The 23,202-nt window shown below is 34.8% G+C and overlaps 1 protein-coding gene across 1 annotated transcript in view; it reads left to right on the forward strand.

The window, feature by feature from the left end:
* Positions 1–23,202, forward strand: part of CLSTN2 (calsyntenin 2) — a 548,572-nt gene that overhangs the window by 90,585 nt on the left and 434,785 nt on the right. The window lies entirely within an intron of this gene.

A 23,202-nucleotide genomic window follows, 5' to 3' on the forward strand; every position in this document is an offset into this window, starting at 1 on the left:
GCATAGATATTATATAAGAGACACTGAAGAGAAAGTTCACCAGGAAGTAGGTTGGATGGGGTGGAATAGAGGGTATGAGAAGGATGGTCCTTTAATTCCTAGACACACAGGCCCCTCCTCTTCCAGTAGAGTTTATACATTATTCTTTTCACTGGGTCTGGAATACTTTGCTCTTTCTTGTTTGGCAGAGATACCAGGAACCTGCATTTGCATTCTATACCCACTCTCATTACTCCATCTCATTACTCTAACAAATAGCTGTGACTAGGGAAAATGCCCAACTACCAAAGTTGTTCTGATTGTACAAACTGTTCCAGCTATAAATCTAAATCCAAATGGAGACAGATTTACTCAGGCAGATGTTGTGGTTAAACAATTGGTTTGTAGCTCACTTGTGAACATTTCAGTGCAGAAAATGTGAGTTTTCTGATAAGGTAACACTTTGATCTAAGAATTTGAACATGTAAGGAGCTCAGAGGGAAGGCTCATAACTGAGTTGTGAGTCTGGTCATTGACTGATTAAATAATATTTCTGAAGGTGAGTTGTGATTCTCAGTTTCCTCATATGTCAAATGGAACTATCAGTGGATAGTGTGTCTCTGCCCCCTCTCCAACATAAAAAGATTCCTAACTTCCTTTATGTAACAGACCCATTTTACAGTATGGTAAAGCTGTTTTTCAGAATATTGTTTTTGTGTTAAAAAAAAAAAAACTACATCTACTTACATATATCCCAAAAAAAGTGTTTATGTTGTTTTTTTTATAGCCTTTTATTTACAGGTTATATGTATGGTTAACTTTACAGCATTGACAATTGCCAAACCTCGTGTTCCAATTTTTCCCTCCTTCCCCCACCTCCTCCCCCAGATGGCAGGATGACCAGTAGATGTTAAATACATTAAAATATAAATTAGATACACAATAAGTATACATGGCCAAACCGTTATTTTGCTGTACAAAAAGAATCGGACTCTGAAATATTGTACAATTAGCCTGTGAAGGAAATAAAAAATGCAGGTGGGCAAAAATATAGGGATTGGGAATTCTATGTAATGGTTTTTAGTCATCACCCAGAGTTCTTTCTCTGGGCGTAGCTGGTTCAGTTCATTACTGCTCCATTGGAACTGATTTGGTTGATCTTATTGCTGAGGATGGCCAGGCCCATCAAAATTGGTCATCATATAGTATTGTTGTTAAAGTATATAATAATCTCTTGGCCTTGCTTGTTTCACTTAGCATCAGTTCGTGTAGGTCTCTCCAGGCCTTTCTGAAGTCATCTTGTTGGTCATTTCTTACAGAACAATAATATTCCATAATATTCATATACCACAATTTATTCAGCCATTCTCCAACTGATGGACAACCATTCAGTTTCCAGTTTCTAGCCACTACAAAGAGGGCTGCCACAAACATTTTTGCACATACAGGTCCCTTTCCCTTCTTTAAGATCTCTTTGGGATATAAGCCCAGTAGTAACACTGCTAGATCAAAGGGTATGCACAGTTTGATAACTTAAAAAGTGTTTATGTTGACAGAATTTATATTATGAAACTTAATTAAGGCAAAGAACCTTAGAGATCTCCTAATTCAAATCCTTCATTTATTTTTCAGCACTCTCATTTTTAAAGATGATGAAATTGATATCCAAAAAAATTAAGTGATTTGACAGAGTTTATGTGAGTCGCTTGTTTGAAAATAAAAATTCATGCTCAAATCCTCTGATTTCAGAACAGGTTTTCCACTGGTTCTTGAAGTTACAGCTATGAGTCAGGGCAACATCAAGGTAACTTAAGAGAACAATAGTCTGATAAAATGATTTCAAAGAAACATAAAAAGAGAAAGTGGTGTTGAGAACAATGATTAAGGAGACCTTCCTCTCTAAATATAAATATGAATGTTTATGTACTTAGTGAGAATACCAAGGCCAGTGGCATTTTTTCAGTGACTCTTAGGTACTAAAACTTAATCAGGGTCACTTTGGGGAATAAAAGCCATATTTTCTGGAAAGGTTCAAACAGGAAGTAATGGAGGAGGGGGAAAAAATTACTAATCACAATACTAAGTTTAGAAAGAAATATGTTGGCAGTCATGATTTTTGTTTAATCTTTGTCTATGGATACCTAGCAACTAGCACAGTGATTTGTACATGATCAATATTTAATAAATAATTATTGAAAGAATGAATAAAGAAGAGATCTTTATTTTTTCTTCATTTGAGTTTCTGTTCATTCTATTCCTGCTGTCATGGAAAGAACATTAAACTAGCAATTAAGAAACCTGAGTTCTTTTCTTGACTACAGGGAATAAAAAAAAAAAAAACCAATCAACCAATAAAGGTTTAAGGGAAGTATGGTATAAAGGAAGTAGAATAGTGCAATGGAAAAGTTGGTGGAAAAAAGGCTAAACTCTAACTAGCTGGAAGGAAATTTAGAGATCTTCTAATCCAGACCCAATCCAGTCACCTCTTTTCATAAATGAGGAAACCAAGGTCATGAAAGGAGAAATTACTTGTCCAGAATCACAATAGTAAGATAGTATTAGAATTGGAACTATAATTTCCACAGCCTGGTGGATCTAAATCTTTTGAAACATGAATTTTTAGGAAAGTTGTCCACAAATTTAAGAACACTGTTATTTTATCAACCAACTATTGTTGGTTATTAAATAATTATTTATTTTTTTATTTTATTATTAAGGATTATTAAAAAAATAAATCCTTTGACTTTTGAGAGACAAATTGGGGTAGACACAGGCTTAGGAAAAGATAGCTTTCAAACCCTCTAAAAGCTAAATTCTTCACTTTGATCCAAGGCTCTCTGATTTGTTTTTGTGCCCAAAGGGGAATAGATGCCAGAATTAGTGCATTTCCTTATTTTTCCAGCACAATCAGGTCAAGGACATTGCTTGGTTCAAGAAATACTTTGGTATGTGTTGCTGATAATCAGCCATGAACTCTGCCCTGGCAACAGAAAATCTAAAAATGATTAGACTGTCACCATGCTTTGGGCCAAAAGCAGCGTACAAGAGCTTTATGGGCTGTGTCTGGTTCCATAATATGTGATGAAATGGTTAGAGAACAATGCTGGAAAATATATAAACATATATATCGGAGAGCTATCCTAATAATCCTTAATGAAATTGTTATTTAATTTCTACTATCCTCATTCAGAAAGCACGACTGTTCAAGAAAAACTTTTTTTAAAAAAATTCATCAGCATGATGCAATAGAAGGGAGCAATTTATTATTTTGGACAGGAAACAAGGTTTAAATCTTATTCCTAATACTTACTTACCACCTGCAGATCTGCTTGGACCTCAGTTTCCTTATGTGTAAAATGAAGAAGTGGGATTTGATCATCTCTGAGATCCTTTGTTGCTCTCTATATGTAATCCTAAAATTATAGTTGGAAATCCAATCAAATTAAAAATGACTTTTCTTTTTTGGGGGGGAAGGTGTTGATTGATTTTTCATACAATGTTCATAGTAGAGGAAGAAGAAAAATCTATTTCAATTACTTTTAGGATTCCAATTTACATAATGATTTGAACCCCAATCCATTTCTCTGGAGTTCTATTAGAACTGCTATCCTTCCATTTACCCAGACCATAATTAGGAATTTCTTAGTCTTTTCTTACTTCAGAGAGAAACAAGCTCTTTGAGTTTCCTTCAGAAGAGTGAGCTCATGATTTAATGGGCAAAAGGCCAGGGCTAATTAGGCCAAATGGGCACAAAAACTCAATCGGGGGGAAAAAATCTCTCTTTAATTATTTTCCTCTGCAAATCTTAAAAGTAAAATGGAGAAAAAAATATGTTTTAATAATACAATTTTCTGTAACATAAATGTAGTTTTTTACCTTAAATCTAAGTAAAAAATTTTTGAGGGGAATTTTTTTTAATATAACCTTTATCAAATTCTGAAAAAAGAACAAGAGATTCTAAAGGTATAGCCTTTGTCCCAAAGAATGTTTCTCTCACCCCACCTCCACTTGCTGGTAATAGAATTATGTCACAGTCTGAGCATGGCAGAAATCTTTGGTTGACATCTGCTTAGGATTTGTATCAGTGCTGTAGGTTGTAACTATAGCATGATAAGAGTGTAGCAATAAGCTTCCATTGACATCTGTTCTGTGAGGATGTGTTTATGCAGTGTTTTGTACATTTAAAACACTTCGACATCTTTTTACTTGTTCTCATAGCACCTCCTATGAGATAAGTAGGGTAAGACTACCCTCATTTAGCAAATCAGGCAGATTTCCCGTCTTATTTTTTAATGTAGTAAACATTTTTAACAGTTCCTTTAAAAAACATTATTTTAAACATTCTTTTCTTTAAAAAAATTTAAATTTCTGATTTTTTTCTCCCTCTCACCCCTCCTCCACCCACTGAAAAAGCAAATATGATATCAATTACACATATGAAATCATTCAAAACATATTTCCATATTAGCCAACAAAGAAGGAAAAAAAAATAAAGTGAGAAAATTATACTTCAATTTCACTCAAAGGCCATCAGTTCTCTAGGGGTAGATAGCATTTTTTTCTCTGAGTCCCTTGGAATTGAATTAAATCATTGTAGGATCAGAGTAGCCAGGTCTTTCACAGCTGATTGCCATTACAGCATTGCTGACACATGCACCATAGTCTCCCAGTTCTTTACTTTGAATCACTTCACATAGGTTCTGCGTTGTTTTGTTTTTTTTAAACTAACCCCCTCGTCATTTCCTATAGCACAACAGAACTCAGTTACAATCATATGTGTTAACTTGTTCAGCCATTCCTCAATTGATGGACATACCATCAATTTCCGATTCTTTGCCACTACAAAAAGAGCTGCTTTGAATACTTTTATACATTTTGTCTTTTTTATCTCTCTCAGTGTTTTCCTTGATCTTTTTAGGGTACAGAACTAATAATGGCATTACAGGATCAAAGTATATTCATACTTTAATAGCCCTTTGGATATAATTCCAGATTGTACTTCAGAATGGTTGGACCAGTTCACTACTCCACCAACTCATTAGTGTATCTATTTTTCCTTATCTTCTCTAGCATTTGTCATTTCTAATACTTAAAAGATAGTACCCTAGATTCATTTCAATATGCCTTCTCTAATCACTAGTTATTTGAAGAATTTTGCTTATGACTTTAGATAGCTTTGATTTCTTGTGAAAACTGCCTATTCACAATCTTCAACCATTAATCAGTTGGGGAATGGCTTTCAATTTTATAAATTTGACTCAGTTTCTCATTTATTTGAGAAATGAGGCCTTCATCAGAGAAACTTGCTATAAATTTTTTTTCATATTATTTCGTTGCATATGACAGGGTTTTTTTGGTTAGTAAAACATAGTTTCCCTGATTATCTTTTTAAATTATATTTATTTCAGCTTTTGCTTTGTCTGAGATTGTGATTGTTATCCCTTCCTTTTTTACTTCAGCTGAAGCATAACAGATTCTGTTCCAACCCTTTATTTTAACTCTGTGCATGTCATTCTGTTTCAAGTGTGAATCTTGTACACGATGTATTGTTGGATGATTCTAATTTCGAATCCATCCTATTATCTACTTTCATTTTCTAGGTAAGCTCAAACCATTCATGTTCAGTTATGATTACTGTATATTTCCCTCCATCCTATTTGCATCTGTTTATCCTTCATGGCCTCTCTTTTCATAATATCTCTTCTCAAAATTTTGTTTTGCTTCTGAACAATTCCACTTTCTTTTTTATCACCACTCCCATATTTCTTATCCCTTCCCCTCTTATTTCCCTTTTGAGTAAAATAAGAGTTCTACATTTCTATATCCCACTAAATATGTGTATGTTTCTGTATATTCTTGCCCCTTTGAATCAATTCCACTGAGACTGAGGTCCAAGGACCACCCATTACCATCGCTCATTTCCTCCTCTACTGTAAAAGTTCTTTTTGTGAACCTCTTTTCCTCATTTGACCTCTTTCTTGCATCTTCTTCCATTGCACCTCACTCCTATTTTGGGGGAAGATACAATCCTAATATTATTGACTTGCAGCCATATTGCTATGCAGATTCCTTTTTACTGCCCTAATAACAATAAAATTCTTTGGAGTTGCATGTAACATCTTTCCCTACAAGAATGTAAACAATTTAATTTTATTATTTTTCTTATTATTAATCTTTTTATACTTTTCCTGAGTCATGTTTGAAAGTCATATTTTTTTATTAAGCTCTCATCTTTTTATTAGGAATATCTCCATTTTACCAAATATCTATTTTTCCCCTCAAAGAATTATATTTAGTTTTGTAGGGTAAATTATTCATTAGGCTATTAATCCAGGGTAGGTTAATATTCATTAAGCCTTATCTCCTTTTTAGAATGTAATATTTTAAAACCTGTGTTCCTTTGACAAAGAAGTTGGCTAAATCTTGTGTGATCCTAATTACGGCTCTATAATATTTGAATTTCTTCTTCTGGGCTGCTTGTAAAATTTTTTCCTTGACCTGATAGCTCTGGAATTTGGCTATCATATTCTTGGGAGATTTCATTTTTAGATCTCTTTGAAGAGGTGATGAATGGATTCTTTCCATTTCTATTCTACCTTCTAAGTTATTAAAAGTTTTCCTTGATGATTTCTTGAAATATAATGTCTAGATTTTTTTCTGAGATCATGCTGTTAAATAGCCCAATTAATTATCTTTCCTTGATCTATTTTCCAGGTCAGTTTTCCTGTGAGATATTTAACATTTTCTTCTATTTTTTTCATTCATTTGAATTTTTTATAATTTCTTAATGTCTCATGGAGTCATTAACTTCTAATTACTTCATTCTATTTTTAAGGAATTATTTTCTTCATTAAGATTTTGTACTCTTTTTCATTTGGGCAATTTTGCTTTTTTAAGAGTTTTTTTATTCAGTATTTTTGTGCTTCTATATCAATGTGTTAATTCTCTTTCATAATTTTCAGATATCACTTGTTTCTTTCTCCCAATTTTTCCTTTACCACTCATGTCTTTCTTTCACTCTTTCAGGAAGTCCTGGTGAATTTGGGTCCAATTAGCACTTTTTTTTTCTTTAAAGCTTTGTTTGTAGCTACTTTTACATTGTCTTCTTCTGGCTTATATCTTGGTCTTCTCTGACATATATAGTAGTTTTTTATGGTCAAGTGCTTTTTTTGTTGTTTGCACATTCTCCTAGTTTGTTTCTTCACTTTGAATTTTATGTTAAAGTTTGATTCTGCTTACCTGGAAGTGAGGAGGAACTATCTCAAGCTTCAGGCTTTTTTATACTTCTGTTTTCAAGCTAGTTATGGGGATCTGCAAGTTTTTTGGTGCTTCCAAACTGATGTGATGCAGAAATAAATGTGCTCACTGCTCTCCTGGTTTGCTTTTTGGTCTTTATACAGGAAAGCACCCTGCTCTCCTGTAGCCGAAACTTCAGTAATTCTCTTTGCTTTGGAATTGTCACCAACATCTTTGCTTTCTTATGACTGATCCCCAACATTCCTCTCTACCCTGGAAATGTGACCTATAACTGTATGTAGGCAATAGTGTTATCAATCAGTGCCAGCAAAACGTCATGTATAATTTCTTTCTGACCCCTTATCCAGCTCCTTACGTTGTCTGGAATGAGGTCTCCTGAACCTGCTACTGCTACTGCTGGATTTCTGGTGTTATTACATATTATCCTTCCACAACCTCCATACCCTCATCAAGCTTGCATATTAGCTGTAATGTGTATGTGACATTTTGTGGCCCACTTCCATGCCTTTGCCTAGGGAGCCTTCCATTTCTAAAATGAACCCCCTCCTTTTCTTTTCCTGGCTGAATCTGTAGCTTCCTTCAAAATATTAATTAGCTGTCCACCTCCTTCATGATACTTTTCCTGACAATCTCAGTTTTGCTAGTGTTCTCTATCTCTTGAAATTACTTTTTATTACTTTGTGTATTATTTGTACTTACATCTCTGAGTGTCCAGGATCCCCCAATTATTAAGTATCTGAGACTGGATTTGAACTCCTGATTCCAAATTTAGTGCCATATTCACTGCAGTACCTAGCTGCTGCCCACTCTTGCACTACCCACCTTCGATTCAGGCACTTAGTAGCTTTGTTACTGTGGACATGTTACTTAACTTCTGTCTGCCTCAATTTTCTAATCTATAAAATAAGGTTAATCAAAGTCTTAGGGTTGTTGTCAGAATGAAATGAAATAATATTTGTAAAGTGCCTTGCTAACCTTAAACATGTCAGTAGCAGTATTATGCAAGACAATCAGGGTTAAGTAACTAGCCCAAGGTCACTCAGCTATTAAGTGTTAAGTGCCTGAGGTCAAATTTGAACTCATGTCCTTCTGACTCCATGGCCAGGGCTCTATTCACTGTGCAAACTTACCCCCCTTTTATTATTATTATTATTATTATTATTATTATTATTATTATTATTATTATTGTTATTGCAGAGGACTAGAAATCCTATACAGTAAAATCCAGCTGAGACAAACAGCAAGAAACACTGCTGTTTCTTCATTCTAAAGCAAATATTCTTTTCTTTCTGTACACAGAATAGAATGAGCTTTATAACTGCTGAATCATAACCATAATCCTAATTTGGAAGGTCACCAAATCAACTCCCATCACTTCCCCTAACTATCACTTCCTTTTCAGAGAAGGAAACTGAGCCACCGGAATTTAAGTGATTTCTGCAAGGCCATGTAGCCTGTAAGAGCCACAGTTTTGCATAGACTTCTTTTTTTATTTTTTTATTATAGCTGTTTATTTATAAGATATGTGCATGGGCAATTTTTCAGCATTGACAATTGCAAAACCTTTTGTTCCAAATTTTCCCTCCTCCCCAGATGGCAGGTTGACCAATACATGTTAAATATGTTAAAGTATAAGTTAAATACAATATATGTATACTTGTCCATACAGTTATTTTTGCATAGACTTCTAAAAGTTTTTCTTCTAGTATTTTCTCGGGAAAAATTGTGATAACTTGAAATTTGAGTGCTAATTGTTCCATGATCATGGCTTGTCTGTTCCCATTTGTTTCTCTCAGGTCTGGTTTGGGTTGCAAATCCTAAAATAATGCTACTGATGAAGCGCCCACCTCAGCCAAACAGCCTCTTGGCCTTGAGAGTTGCCAGGTCACTCAGTTTAATACAGTGGGGGGAAGATTTCCTCTCAAGATCCCTTATCTTTGGGTTTAGGACCACAGACACCTGGCTGGTTTGGCAGCAAATGGGCTTAACATTCTCTAATCAGTTTTGACAGCAATTGCCATTTCTTTTTTTGATGTTCCATACTTAAACTAGTATAATTGTTCTTTGATGACTTATTCTATGAATTTCTAAGTTGGAAGTATTGGGAAGATGGATGAGAGTCTTAAGTCTCCCCATTTTTGTGGAGCAGGATGCCAGTGTTAGAAGGAAAAATTGAGAAAGAATGAAGTGCAGAAAAGTCAATCAACTTATACACAACAAATATTTAGATATTTGGAGAAATTCAGCTGCTAAAGACCCATAGCTCCAAAATTAGGAAGGCTAGCTAAAATTTTTATCACCTATGTGACAAAATTTGTCTTTGTTTCTGTGTGGGTGTGTTTTCCTCCTCCTCCTTCTCCTTCTCCTTCTCCTCCTTCTCCTTCTCTGTCTCTCTGTCTACCTGTCTTTCCTCTCTCTCTCTGTGTATATATTTATACATATACACATGTATTCATACATACAAAATCTTTATACATGCATATTATATATAGTATATTTGCAATTTTAGATTTTTCAAAATCTATAACAATCCAAGCTCTCTCTCACAAATTATTCTTTATATTTTTAGGCCTGGTAAGGTGCAGAACTGCTTACTTAAAATGGTGAGGAGGAGGAGAATGGAGATGGATGGTGTGTGGCTACAGGATTGACTTGAGGCATTTTGCACCTTGACAGACTATTATAATAGAGGAATAGTAATCTGGTGGGTGTAGATAGTGAAGAAGTACTGGGAGGTCCCCTGCTTGAAAAGCTCTTTGCTGTACTTTCTACTAATTAGTGATGTATTTAGGTTGAGAAGTTCTTTTTTGAAAGAATGAAATCATCCCCTACTTGGATTAATTATTAGTTGCACTTTCATATAAATAATCTTATACCAATAATTGTCTGAGATCATTCTGTACCCAGGAAAGAGGAACTTTTATGAAAAAAAGGAAAAGGGAGTATTTTAGAAGGCATTTTTTGTAAAACAGGTCTAGTTGAGGTGAAAGAATTTCCAAAGCAAGAAGGTATTTGGGTGTCTAGGAGTGACCATGTGGAACACAATGAACATGAAGAAGAAGATGAGAGAAGGATTCAGGGAGGGAATGAGAGAATGACAAATAGGCAGCTAGTTAAGAATTGTAATGAATAAAAAGCCTTATCCAGAATCAGGAAGACCTGAGCTCAAACCTGGTCTAAGATACTTATTATTTGTATATTCCTGGACAAGTCATTCAAATTCTAATGCCTTAATTTCCCCATCTTTAAAATGGGGATAATAATCAAAAGTTTTTTTGAGCATTAAATGATATAATAATTGTAAAATATAGTACCTAGAACATAATAGACATTATATAAATGCCATCATCATTACCTTTATTATCATCATCATAGCAGTTGTGCTTTTCTAACTCTGTGATGACAGAAATGTGATATTTATAAATCACTCTGCAAATCTTGAAGTGTTATACAATGCAAACTAGCATTATTATTTTATTATTTTTAATGTTTTCTGTCTCATACTTTTACCCACTGCCCTCACAACAACAGCAACTTGATGTATACTAGAGTATTGTTTATGTCTAACTTTAGAAATCACTACTGTATTCATTTGCAGACTCTAGTTTTCCCTAGGGTAGTTCTGTTTTTTCAATACACAGTAGTAGAATTTAATCATTTCAATTTATGCTCAGTAACTTGCAGTCTGATTCCCTTCCCTTCCTTCCCCAAACTAAAAGGAGGAAGAAGGATGGAAAGTAGTTAATAAAGCTTTTGAGGGTTGCCCTTCTGTGTACAGAGCCACTGACTCTGCCCTTTTCTCCTCTGTTTTTTAAAAAATAGCCTGTAGTAATTCTCATTGCCAGTTCCAATTGTCCTACAGGAAAATGGAGAACAGAAAGTCATATTGGAGGAGGGGTTCTCTCCAAACCTGAGGATTCACTTTGTGAGACGCAAAGATAAGGTACATTACTTGAACTCTGAGAGACTGGGGAGATACAAAATTATGAATTCACTCTGAGCTGACATGGAGGCAGAGATCCATTGGAGCATCTGGGAAAGTGTTGTTCCAAAGAAAATCTGTAGAAATGCTTTGCATGCATGGTGTAGTTTTATAAAATAACAGAAAATACATATTACCCAGAAACATTGTAATTCCTAAGGAATGAATTCACTGTAACCTTATTAGTCTGGACTGAAGTGTAATCTCTCCTAAGTCCTGCTGTATAAAAAGCTGGTACTGTCTTCTGTAGGGGAGAGCCAAACACCAGAGAATTGTTGATTGGACCAACCAATAAAATCCATAATAAGAAAGATCCATGGAACCCACCAAAAACAAGTACATGAAAGCAAGAAAAGGGATTTCAGCTAGAAATGGAAAATATCTTCATTAGAACAGTACTGCATAAAGAAAAGAAGATAATGAAAGAGCAAGGATGATTATGAAATATTTTTAAAAAGAGAAATTTGTGTTAATTGGAGAAAAAGTTAAAAACAAGACTTGGGGAAATATACACAGGATAAATTGATGAAGAAACAACACAAAGAATAGAATTATTGAGGAATACTGCCAGAAATGAAGTGTCAGATAATAAATGTGAAAGAGAAAGCCAGAGTTTATTTTTCTCTTTGCATCCCCACCAAGGGTAGTACCTAGTCCTCCACATGTCTCTGAAGGAGGATTGGACCATTGGAAGGAGATTTCTCTTTGACTCTCTAGAGTTCTGATGCAAATCTTTTCTTATTCCTTTATTGTGGAAGCAAAATTATCTTACATTTTAAGATCATGTAAGTCTAAGTGTTTGCTTGGAACAGGAGCTGATGGCCACATTTGATGAATTGACAGATAAATAAGTTTGTCAAGTTTTGCTTGTACAGTAAGAGAAAGGTTCTCAAATGTATCAGGCACTCCATGTCAAAATGGAACCTTTAATATGATTTATAATAAGAATAACTTATTTACATAGTACTACAGGTTTATAACCTTATTTCCTATAACATGTAACAGATAGTACAAATATTACTATCTTTATTTAACAGATAAAAAAAACAAAGACCTGGAGAAGTTTAGTGATGTCCATGATTGTATAGCTAGTGATGCGGGATTTGACCTGGATTGTTGAAGAGGATAAGATATTTATACTTTATTTCCTCCTTATCCCTTTATATGAAGAATGCTACAATATTTTAAAATGTTCTTTTCACCCCATCATGGATATCTTTAGAATGCAATCTCTACATCAATAGGAATGCTTGTTAGTTCTGATTTGTTTTTTTTTTTCTTTCTTGTTTCTATTTCAGAGTACAGAACAACAAATGACAGATCTGAAATTATAATATTGAGTATATTTTTTCCTAGTTTCCTTTGCTTCTAGTTTCAGGGTCTTGCTGACCTTATTTTAGAATATTACTGAGTGTTTGTAATTTTAGGTTCAGCAAATGATATTCAAGGCAAATGGTGAAATGGTCCAAATGTAAGACATCAATAGGCTCCTTGCCTCGAGCTTCCTAATTCTTAAGAAGTGTTTGGCTTCTCATTTGATGGTTGAATGCTTTCCCCATCAATTGATCAGTTAATTATAGCATTGTGTTTTCCAGAGGCATAGTAGCATAGGCAATAGAGTGCTGGATTTGGAAGTCAGGAAATCTGAGTTTTGAAATGTATTATTAGCAGAGTGGCATCTGGTCATGTTACTTAAATTCTTAGGGCAATTATCTGCCTGGTAGGAGGGAGTTTCTATACTTAGAGTGTCCAGTCTGATGAAATTAAAGATCTTTGAAATATTGACTATACTTTTAGCCTTATGCCAGGGACTGTAGAGACTATAAGAGAAAGACATGCTCTGTGCCTTAGAATAATACCAATGCACATGTACCCGGAAATAAGACAATCAGTCAGTCAACAATTTATTGTCAACATTTATTAAATGCTTACTGGGTGCCAAGTACTATTCTAGCCACTGGTGATATAAAGATTTATTCTTCTCCAGCCTCTCCTGATCCCAACCCCCCAAAATCAATGCACTCAAAAATCTCTTCAAGAGAGAAAACATATAAAGAAGTAGATGAATACAAGATATTTTCAGAGTAAATGGAAATCATCTAAAAAGGAAAGTCACAGCTGTTGAAAGATTTAGGAAAAGCCTCCTGCCTAAAGTGAGGTTATTTGAAAGAAAGACAGAGGTAAGGAGAAAGCAATCCAGGCATGGGTACCATTAATGCAAAGATATGGAGATGGGAAATGAGGTCTATTTGAGAAAAAGACTAGCATAGGTAGTCCTAGAGTCCAGGGAAAGAATTTTTTTTTTATTTAATAGCCTTTTATTTACAGGTTATATGTATGGGTAACTTTACAGCATTGACAATTGCCAAACCTCTTGATCTAATTTTTCCCCTCTTACTCCCCACTCCCTCCCCCAGATGGCAGGATGACCAGTAGATGTTAAATATATTAAAATATAAATTAGATACACAATAAGTATACATGACCAAATCGTTATTTTGCTGTACAAAAAGAATCAGACTCTGAAATATTGTACAATTAGCTTGTGAAGGAAATCAAAAATGCAGGTGGGCAAAAATATAGGGATTGGGAATTCAATGTAATGGTTTTTAGTCATCACCCAGAGTTCTTTCGCTGGGCGTAGCTGGTTCAGTTCATTACTGCTCCATTGGAAATGATTTGCTTGACCTCATTGCTGAGGATGGCCAGGTCCATCAGAATTGGTCATCATATAATATTGTTGTTGAAGTATATAATGATCTCTTGGCCCTGTTCGTTTCACTCAGCATCAGTTCATGTAAGTCTCTCCAGGTCTTTCTGAAATCATCCTGCTGGTCATTTCTTACAGAACAATAATATTCCATAATATTCATGTACCACAATTTATTCAGCCATTCTCCAACTGATGGGCATCCACTCAGTTTCCAGTTTCTGGCCACTACAAAGAGGGCTGCCACAAACATTCGTGCACATACAGGTCCCTTTCCCTTCTTTATGATCTCTTTGGGATATAAGCCCAGTAGTAACACTGCTGGATCAAAGGATATGCACAGTTTGATAACTTTTTGAGCATAGTTCCAAATTGCTCTCCAGAATGGTTGGATGTATTCACAGTTCCACCAACAATGTATTAGTGTCCCTGTTTTAGGGAAAGAATTAAAGTGTAATTACACACTTCTTAGATTGGCTAAGATGACAGGAAAAGATAATGATGAATGTTGGAGGGGATATGGGAAAACTGGGACACTGACACATTGTTGGTGGAATTGTGAATGCATACAACCATTCTGGAGAGCTATTTGGGACTATGCTCAAAAAGTTATCAATACTGTGCATACCCTTTGATCCAGCAGTGTTACTACTGGGCTTTTAATCCCAAAGAAATTTTAAAGTAGGCAGAGATCCATTGGAGCATCTGGGAAAGTGTTGTTCCAAAGAAAATCTGCAGAAATGCTTGACATGCATGGTATAGTTTTGTAAAATAACAGAAAATGTTTGTGGCAGCCCTTTTTGTAGTGGCAAGAAACTGGAAACTGAATGGATGCCCATCAGTTGGAGAATGGCTGAACAAATTATGGTATACGAATGTTATGGAAAATTATTGTTCTGTAAGAAACAATCAGCAGGATGATTTCATAACAGCCCAGAGAGACTAACATGAACTGATGCTGAGTGAAATTACCAGAACCAGGAGATCATTATACACTTCAACAAGATTATATGATGATTAATTCTGATGGACATGGCTCTCTTCAACGATGAGATGATTCAGACCAGTTTTAATCATCTTGATGAAAACCCAGAGAGAGAACTGTGAGAACTGAGGGTGGATCACAAATAGCATTTTCACTCTTTTTGTTGTGATTTGCTTGAATTTGATTTTCTTTCTCATTTTTTTACTTTTTTATCTGATTTTTCTTGTGTAGTAAGATAATTGTATAAATATGTATACATATATTAGAATATTAGAGTTAACATATATTTTACCATGTTTAACATATATTGAATCACATGCCATCTAGAGCAAGAGGTGAGGAGAAGGGGGAAAATTGGAATACAAGGTTTTTCAAGGGTACTATTGAAAAATTATCCTTGTTTATATTTTGAAAATAAAAAAAACCTATAATTAAAAATTTTTTAAAAAGAATTAAAAAAGAATTGTAAAAATAATTGAAATATTGGAGGGGATAAGTTATGAAAACTCTGAATACCAAACAGAGGAGTTTATAAAAAAAAGACTGGGTTGTCTTATACAATAATAAACTTAACTAAATATGTTTACCACAAAATAAAAATACTGCAAGTCATCAGAAGACTGAGAGAGCAACATGGACTGAAGGTATTGGGGAAGATTATATGAAGGAAGTAGAATTTGAGCTAGGCTTTGACAGAGAGAAAGATTCAGATGGTAGGAGAACAGAGATTGTTGTAACTTTCTTTGAATCACTGGCTTCAGACTTAGAGCAAGCTTGAATAAGATTTTTCAAAGAAACCCAAACAAAGATATCTGAATCAGCTTCATGGGAGATCATGCTTCTCCATCATATGTCGTGCCTGGACCAATCAGATCATACCCAGATGTTGTGTTGGGAGATGAGCAGATGGCTGCGATTAGGCTATCTTCCCAGGCTATTATTAAGTGCTCAATAACATGACTCACTTTTGATCAGAGAGAAACTGAAATCACAAATATAAGGATTTTGAATATGTGGAGTTTCTGATATTCCATATTTCTGTTTGCCTAAAGTTTGTATTCAGGAATACCTTTGGTTTAATGAGCCAAGTAATGTAGAGAATTATTTATCATGGTTAAAAAAAGAACACAAGTAGTTGGTGTGAGGTTTGCAGGACTAATTCACATGTCCTATTATAGAAAATAAAATAAAATTGTCCTTTCCTTCTGATGGAATAGTTGAATATATTAGAATGCATGTTGCACTTTTCAAGTCTTTACTCTGCCTCTGATTAACTACATGAACATGAAGGTGAGATATATGGGAGTAAGGAAGGACAAATATTTATTAAATGTCTACTAAATGTGATAAGTACTTTACACATATTCTTTCATTTGATCCTAAAGAATTCCTTAACTTATATCTTGAATATCTTTATCTGTAAAATGGGCTTAAGAACACACATACTATCTATCTCAAAGAGTTTATTGTCATATTCCAATAAAATTATCAAATAGCTTAGAAATTAAATCTTCTATAGATGGAAACTGTAATTATTCATTTCATGTGTGGGCATTATGCTCTGGGACAGATAGGAAAAAACAGTGGCATGACAAGGTTAAACAAATTTTAAATTTTTTTCTCTAGGAAATTACTCTTTATATTTTTCTTCTCCCTGCCATTTTTGAACTCCAGTTGTTGATGGTACCTATGTTTATGAATTCAATGTCCAGTTAGGTAAGTTAATATAGACAGTCTTGTTCTTAACCTCATAGTTACTTTATTTTAATGATGGCTGTTTTCCCCAAATAGTAACTTTAAGCACATCAGAACAGTATTTCTTGAGGTTGAAAAAGCCATCTAAAATTTTGTATTTCCACCTCTCCTTTCTAAACAGGGACTCTTTTATTGGCTTTTTCATTCCAGCTCCCATTTTTATTCTCCCTTCTTTACTCTGAACTTAACAATCAGTAATATTCTAACAGTCCCTAATGAGAACAGCTATGTAAACAGATTATGAGGTTAAGAACAAATGTTACAGAATAGAATCATGAAATCTCAGGATTGGAAGGAATCAATCTATCTTGCCCAGTGTTCTGAAACTCAAAGTTCATGTTTGTTTAATTTTATAAAATAGAACTCATGTGTTTGTAGAACTGCTATCTAAATCTTTGCTTCTCAGTCACAAAGACTTATTAATCAGATTGTATATTTGAGAGAACAAAAGGACAAGGCAAAAGAGTGTGTGATATGACTTGGAGGTCTGCAAAGCAATTGCATGGGATATCCTTGATCTAGTTCAATCCCTTGCCTGAAGGGTCAGTAGGAGAGGCACAATTTATCTACTAATTGACCAGAGATATAAATCTCTTCCACACAGAAGGAAAATCGCCCCAACCATAATAATGTGATGTTTTAAGTCAAATATGCATTGTTTGTATTTTTTTAACTGCCAATCTTTGGTTCATCTACAGAAAGCCAAGACTTCACACTATTTGGTCTGAGATAATGGATTAAATCATTTCCAATTCATTTAGCTTTTTTCCTTTCTCCTTTTTTTTTCTGGCAGTCTTTAGTAAGAGCCTAGGAAATGCTGTAAATGCTTCATGATGAGAATGAGAAGACAGTTTGCTATGGAAGTTTTGTCATTTCCCATTTGTGAGTGTGATATGTGTTCTGCTCAAAGTTGAAGCTAGGATGAATTTTCCACTCAGAGTTAAATTCCATTACTCCTTCATCTATTCATCTTTTCTCACTTTCTCTAATGTCCTTTGTAAAACATTCCATCTCAATATCTTTGAACTGTTTTCAGTGTAAATGCAAATGCGTTTTGGTTTTGGGTTTCAGGAATGTGCTGAAAACTAATCTTATATTGCCATATTCTAGATGATCATTGAAGGTTGGGAAATTCTCCTCTGACTAAGGCTATTGAAGAAGGGTCTTATGAATAATGACTTCAACGCTTTAAGAATTTGTGATTTCCTTAATGTGAGAGTGTTATAACCTTCTGCTCTAAAATTCTAAATTCAGGTCAACCAACACTTATTAAAGGCCTACTATGTTCTAAGGCTTAGTGGTGGTTTAATGCTAACATTCAAGGAAAAAAAAAAATTTGTTTCTACCCTCATGGAATTCAAGGGGGAAGGAAAAGGGGATGTACATAGATTTTTAAATATGTACATGTGAATTTGAAGGGGGAAGAATACCAGAAACTGGGGATATCAGGAATGGCCTTTTTGTAGGAAGTGACCTTTAAATGAACCTTAAATGGAAGTAGGAAATCCAAAAGGTAGAGGTGAGGAGCAGAATATTTTGGGCATGGAGGATAGCCAGTCCATCAAAGTGCACATAGACACAGAGAATAAAACAACAAAGAGCAGTGTGGCTATATTATACAGAATAAGAGGGGAGGCTGTATTTGATTAGCTTAGCAAAAATAGGTTGGAATCAGTTTGGAAGCTTTCAAATGCTAAACAAAACAATTTGTATTTTATCCCCAAAACAGTAAGGAGCCTCTAAAGCTTCCAGAGCAGGCCAGTGTCATGGTGGGACCTACTAAATTGTCTTTGGCAGCTGTTCTGATCAAAAAATTGTTCACACTATGCATAACCTGTTGATGAATGTGAATGGTTACAGCTAAGCCAGCTTTGGATGATAGTTATAGAGTGCATATCTAAGCCTATCCAGGTGGATACAACCTTCAAGAGAAGAATATATAAGTATCCCATAATCTGCAAGAACCCAAGTTCATCTGTGTTCTTGCCAAAGTATTTTATCAGAAAAGGATTTTGACAGAAGAATTATCTCCATTTTAAAAAATAACCTGTCCTCAATATCCACTTTGAAACTAATATATTCATAGGATAATTTGGTGATACAGATTAAAAACCAAAATCATCCTTGTACTTGATTCTGTTCTACTGAAAGAAACCACCATATACATAAAAATATTCTAGACATTGTGAATTTTTTTTGGCTTTTTTAGCTCAATCTTATGTTTGCTGTAACTAACTCAAATATTTAAAAGAGGCAATGTTGTTCAGTGGTAGAGTTCTGACCTTGAAGCAAGGAAAGATCAGGCTTTGTCTTCTGTCTAACATGTACTAGATGTCAATCAGTTAATGAGCATTTGTTTTACATATACATACATAAAATATGTGCACACATACATGCACATGCATATATACATGCTTACATGCATATTGTTATGCACTGGAGAGACAAAGAAAGGGAGGGGCAAAGGAAACAGTTCCTGCTCTCAAGAAGCTTATAGTCTAATAGAGACAACATGCAAACAAATATGTAGAAACAAGATAGACAAAGGATGAATTGGAAAAACTCAGATGGAAAGCATGGAGATTGAAGAGGACCAGGAAAGGCTTCTTGAAGAAAGTAGTACTTTAGCTCAATTAAAGAAAGCTAGGGTGAAGAATAAGAGCCTTTCAGGTGTGGAGAACAGCCAAGGTTAAGGATCAGGAATCAGAAGACTGTGTTTTGTGAGTGGAAGAAGGAGGAGATCATTGTTATTTCATTTAAGAGTATGTGAGCAAGACTGAGAGAATTCAAATTTATGGGGACTAGAAGACAGAAAGAGACCAGCTTTTAGAGGTCTTCATGGTCCAAAAAGTGGGTTTTGTGTTTGATAACGGAGGCAATGGGGAGCTACTGAATGAGGTAGGGGAAAGGAGACATGACTTGGTCAGATTTATACTGTAGAAAGATCCATTGGTTAGCTGAGTGGAGGCTGGCAGAAACTTGAGGGAGAGAAAACAACCAGAAGGCTATTGCTGGATGATTCACAAATCATTTAAACTATCCATGCTTTTAGGCAATTATTTAACACTCTCAGCTGTAATGACCTTCATAGCCAGAGGGAATTCCTTACCTGGAAATTCCGCACCCTAATGAAGTTACAGGCTAAGACTCAATTCTATTCTAAAGTTTAAAACCATGGTTTTAGTTCCAATCTACACAGCAGCAAGCAAATCATATTCCAGGTGTTCTACTTGCAATTATTTTACATATCCTTGTGTGAAACAATAATGGTTTGCTTTGTTTAGTGCTTTATGGTTTTCAAAAGAAAAATTTTTACACAAAATATCCTGAGGCAAAGTAATAAGATTATAAGAACTTCAGAATCCAGAGAGTTCACCCTTCATTCAATAGATGTGTAAAGTGAGGCCAGAAAACTTTAAATGAGATGGCTAAGGTGATACAGATTAGTTTACAAGGCAGGATGTTACCCAGATCCTCTGATTCCCAGTCAATGGCATTTTCCATATACCATATTTCCTTCCCATGGGTATTATTATGATCATCTTCATTATAAAGGTGAGGGGCTCCAAAAGGCAAGCTCACTTACTGTCCATAACCACACAGCTGATAAACCTTCTGAGTTGTCAGACTCAGACTATTGACCTCCAACTCTTAACATTTTCCACTGTGCCGACTAATTCTTTTATGCAGACATTCCTGATGATTTTATGGAGCTTCAGCTTTTTGTTGTAAATAGCTAAACATATACCAGAGATAGCTAACATATAGAGACCACAGCACATAATCTTAACATCTTCCTTTTTTTCTATCAAAATGTGTTGTTAAAATAACCAAGTATTAATATCAACCATCCAAAGAATATTGAATTTATTATAATTATATCCATGCACATTATAAACACATTAACAATGAGATTTACAGAAGAAGAAAAGAAGCTTTTTTACTAGATTTCTGGAGATTAAGAACATTTTCTTCCCTGACTCCTTATTGCAGAGTTTAGGCATTTAACTTAAGAGCTGTACTAAGTGCTCTACTATGTAATAAGTATTTATGTAGTTATCAGTTCCTGTTTCAAATGATATCCTCCTGGGATTTTCAGTTGCATTGTATTGGTCATTCACTACGAAGCACTAGTCAATCAGATAGCAAACTCAGCAATCTCAATTGGAAGGAAAATTCAACTTGCTTTGAATTTCTTAATTAAATTCAGTAAACATTTATCAACCACATGTTATGTGCTAAGCATTTGATGTTTATTGGAATAATTAACAAAATTTAGATCAAACAAATGTCCCTGCCTTTCTAGAGGGCAACTTGGCTAAATGTGGCTAGTATAGTGCACCTAACTAATTAATTCACTACTTTTTTTCCAGTTTAAAGCAAATACATTAGGAAGCTTGATGCTTAGAGATTAATTCAAAATAATGAAGAAAGGAATATGGCTTGAATTAGTGAAATTCAAATTACAATATATTTTACAAGAAATGTGTTAATGACAGATACTTCACCATTACTCCATATTGAATAGTATTCTATTATATAAGGAAAACTCTGTGATATAAATTGCTATATTCCTAATTTTTTAAGTTTTGTAGCTTGACAGAACTTTTGAATGTAGACTTGGCTCCCCTTAATTCCTAACTAAGACTGAAAATTCACAGAGGAAAAAAACATTTCAAATTTTGTAAAAAATTTGATCAAAATAACATCCATCATGTCTGGATGTAAAGCCAATTCCAAACCATTGGGGTCTAAGTTAATGAGCTTTTACTGTACCTCAGATTCCAAATGAGTTCATTTAAGAAGAAAAACATATTATGGGGTATTTGGAGCCCAGAAGCAGCTTGCAGAATAATAGACATTAATTTGGGAACTGTAAACTAAGTGCTGCTATTATCCATTTCGTGTCACAGTGCACTTTCCAAAGAACACATTAAATTAAATTCAGTCACCACAGCTCTAACTCAGAAATGGCCCAGAGGAGTCTCCAAACTCTTGTTCATAGCCCTCAAGACAATCTCATCAAATCCAGCAGCTTTGCTCTTACCTTATTCTCATTCCTTAGTCTGATTGGCTTCCTTGGGCCGCTCCTTTTTTGAGAAAGTGATTTAACTCTTTTGTGTTGTTTGTTTCAAATAAGTTACCTTGAAGAAAAGTGGCATTTCTGCTTCAAGTTGGCTTGAGAAACAAAAGTAGGGAGACTTGATTGATTCTTGAGACATGAGTGAGATCCTGAAACCGGTCACAGAACCATGTTTCTTCATCTTCCTGGTCCCACAAGAGCTGCTTGTTTCTTACAATGGAAACAGCCATTTGGACTGAAACTATCTCATCTACATGACACAAGTGCTCCACCCAGGGAACCTGCATCCTTCCTGATGCCCTCAAGCATCAGATTAATCTTCCTAAAATCAATTTTTTTTTGCTTTTTTTCTTCTATATTGAGTCAAATTCCCATTTGGTTTACAAAAAATTTAGGTAAGTTAGGTAAAGATACCAAGTCTCTCTGGGCCACAGTTTCCTTATCTATAAAATTGAGGGGAGGGAGTAAATTGGAAGATCTTTAAGATCTCTTCCATCTCTAAAAACTAGGAACCTATGCACTTAGAATATTTATTTTTACAAATAAGGAAATTAAGTTGATATTCAGTGGTTTGCTCATTGTTACAAAGTTAAACAATTTAATTACTCATAGAAACAGCTAAATACTTTGTGATTAAAAAAAATTATTTAGGACATTACAGTGAGGCTTCTCAGTAGACTTCTTCAGTTGGACCAAAGAATATTCTCAATCAGAACTCCAGATTACTTTAGGGCTGGGAATGGAGGGAGAATCAACATGTTATGTTTCTGTTAGCTGTAACTAGGTTATCGTGCCCTGTCTTTTGTTTACCCTGTCTATGTAACTCATTATTGTTCATGGGTGAATGGAGAGCTGAATGTGAAGGACACAGCTAGAATCCCAATGCATAGAGCAGGCAATATTGTTTTTGAGTCTCATTGCAGTAATTTTGTGATTTGAGATGAGAAGCTTGGATTCCTTCCTATTGCACAATAGTGCTACAATGGTTGGTAGTTCTTAGTGAAATGACTTTAGGTAAAATGAATTTAAAAGCAGGATAAAATAATTCTTCCTCCCCTCCCCTGACCCCACCACACCTCTCAGATATATACTGGACTCCCATCCTGCTTCCATGTCTTTGTAATAGTGTACTTCTGGTTAAAGGGTGATATTTAAGTTATCAGAGGGTAATGTATTCAAACCATATATAATTCTGTTTCACAGAATCAAAGGTTTCCAATATGAGATACACTTTCTAACAGATCTAGTCCATCAGATGATTATTCTCTGTCAGGAATTTTCCAGTTCATTATCATTCCTAGTCCAGATATCTCAAAGGGGTAAAAAAAGAAAACTCTTAAATTAATGATCTAGTTGTTAAAACTTTGGCTATTGGATTCTGGTGCTAAACCTTGCTGGAATTCTCACTTTACTTGCGGAGTACTGAAAGGAAACTGAGAAAGACACATCAT

The sequence above is a fragment of the Sarcophilus harrisii genome, chromosome 3 (genome assembly GCF_902635505.1).
Source record: "Sarcophilus harrisii chromosome 3, mSarHar1.11, whole genome shotgun sequence".
NCBI classification, from domain to species: domain Eukaryota; kingdom Metazoa; phylum Chordata; class Mammalia; order Dasyuromorphia; family Dasyuridae; genus Sarcophilus; species Sarcophilus harrisii.